Source organism: Aegilops tauschii, chromosome 5 (assembly GCF_002575655.3).
Source record: "Aegilops tauschii subsp. strangulata cultivar AL8/78 chromosome 5, Aet v6.0, whole genome shotgun sequence".
Classification (NCBI taxonomy): domain Eukaryota; kingdom Viridiplantae; phylum Streptophyta; class Magnoliopsida; order Poales; family Poaceae; genus Aegilops; species Aegilops tauschii.
This window is the reverse complement of record NC_053039.3, coordinates 447,643,707-447,646,030: the sequence shown is the minus strand read 5'-3', so window position 1 is coordinate 447,646,030 and position 2,324 is coordinate 447,643,707. Positions and strand designations below refer to the sequence as shown.

Sequence of the window (2,324 nt, the reverse complement as noted above, 5' to 3'; positions counted from 1 at the left end):
GAGAGCTGTATTTGCAAGAGAATTAGCGGTTCCTATTGTAATGCATGACTACTTAACTGGGGGATTCACCGCAAATACTACTTTGGCTCATTATTGCCGCGACAATGGCCTACTTCTTCACATTTACCGTGCAATGCATGCAGTTATATGCAGTTATTGATGGATAGAAAAATCATGGTATGCATTTCCGTGCATTAGCTAAAGCATTCCGAATGTCTGGGGAAGATCATATCCACTCCGGTACAATAGCAGGTAAGTTAGAAGGGGAACGCGAAATGACTTTAGGTTTTGTTGATTTATTGCGCGATGATTTTATTGAAAAAGATCGTGCAGTCCGGACCGACACAAACTTTGTAACTGCTCATGTACTCTTGACGGTTCGGCTAGTATAAATAGCCAACAGTCTCTATCAATAAATATACTCATTTCACATTCCACTTACTTTCTCTCTACTCTATTCACGTTATCAGCACTGTTCTGACTAGAGCAAATAGGCTACAGGAGAGAACGGAGAAGACAGGTGAGAACATGGCAACTTTGTCGCAACTTGCTTTTTCCTTCGCTCGGTTTGTCGCCAGACATTACCGCCAGAGTTTTGCTCGCCGGAACTTCGGCATTGCTGCGCACCGTCGCCAGGCATTTGATCATCGACGTCATGGTCGCCCGGACAGGAACGGCGGCCTCCGCCGCCGCCACCGCAGCAAGCGTTGGGTACCCCGACGACGCTACGGGCCTGGTGCTGGCCTCCACCGCCGCCTCCGCGGCAACTGCCGGGCGCCCCGACACCACCACAGTGGCAAGTGGCAACCGCTGGGTGCAACGCCGCAACTACTCTGGAGCCCCTGGAACAAGTACCAGGGCCGCTGTGCCCCGGGAACAGGCCACGGTCATACCTCCGGAGGCCGCTTCCGCGCCAGAAATTGGTGCCGAAGAGGTTGCTGCCGTGCCAGAGATTGTCGCTGAGCGCCTGATCAGACGATCGACGCAGAGTACGAAGACGAGGCCTCTGCCTCAAACGTCAGCGCGGACGCCGACGAACTGATGCCACTACCGCCGGAGTTCACCGTTCCGCCCATGGAGTGGCTGTTGGGGCGGACCGAGCGCCGATTGGCTTGTCGACGATCCCGAGCGTGACTTTGGCGACGAGGAACTCCCGGCGCCACCACCAGCATCACTTCCGACGATGTACTACTGCCCGCTCCACGGGCACGGGCCACGCCTGCCGTTCTCCTCGCCGCCGGCTGCGGTTGCCGTGGACACGCTACGCTACCGTCGGGCTTCGACATCAACCTCCAGCTGGAGGTGAAGATAGAGAACATCGATGGCGCAGCTCCTGCGCTCACCCTCGAGATGATGTTCCCCGACCCCAACCAATCCGCACCGGAAGTGAAGGATGAGGAGAAGGTGGACGCACCGCCGTTGCTCGCCCTCCCAGCGCGCTCGCCGGAAGCTCGTGTACTCCTCCGCCGCTTCACATCAACCATGGCAGTCCACCCCGCTGGAATCCCCGTCGGCACTTGGTCGCATGAGACTCTCGGTTTCACCGGCCGCGTCGCAGAACTTCGTCTCAACGAGGCAGCCACCAACCGCCCCTCTTCTTCCGCGGAGGGGCCCAACCGCCGCTGTTGGAGCCGGGCGCGGGCGCCGGCATGAAGCAGGGCAGCGGCAAAAGTAGAATCGGGGGAGAAAACGCTCGAACAAGACCGTACCTTATCCAGTCCTCTCCGCGTGGGAGCTCCTGTTCGGCGCTTTCGGCGCCACTTATGGGCGAGCATAGCGGGCCGGCCCAGGAGAAAAAGGTGTTCCACATAGCGAGAAACAGGATTCGGTTCCTGCCAGAATTTCGTTTTTATCTTAAGACCTTTTAGGCAATAACCACTAGGACAATGCCTCTTTGTTGTCCATGCGAGGATAAATACTCTATTGGACCTTCTCTTAATACGACATTAGCATGTAGGAAAATGTAGGAGTAGTATATATCCAGTTTGTTATGCATATTATTTTACGATAATTAAACAAAGATTTCACAATAAAATAAAAGTGAACTTGAAGAAAGTTCATAAATTTGAAAAGATTCGCACAAAGTGTAAAAAGTTCGTCAATTTGAGAAAAGTTCACGAATTTGAGAAAAAGTACACAAACTTTGGAAAAATGTTCATCGATTTTGAAAAAAATCCCACACATTTTGGAAAAAGTTCATCTAATTTGAGAAAAAAGTTCACGAATTTTGAAAAAAAGTTCACAAATTTTGCAAAAAAGTTCATCAATTTCGGAAGAAGTTCATCGTTTTTGAAAAAGGTATATCGGTTTTGAAAAAAGTTTTT

At 51.6% G+C, this 2,324-nt stretch overlaps 1 long non-coding RNA gene across 1 annotated transcript; it reads right to left on the bottom strand.

The window, feature by feature from the left end:
- Positions 1 to 356: 356 nt before the first annotated feature.
- Positions 357 to 2,040, bottom strand: LOC141022120 (uncharacterized). Its single transcript, XR_012183025.1, has 2 exons — positions 1,415 to 2,040; positions 357 to 1,333 (listed from the first exon to the last, which is right to left on the bottom strand). It is a non-coding gene; the product is annotated as an uncharacterized lncRNA (long non-coding RNA).
- Between the last annotated feature and the right edge of the window lie 284 nt (positions 2,041 to 2,324).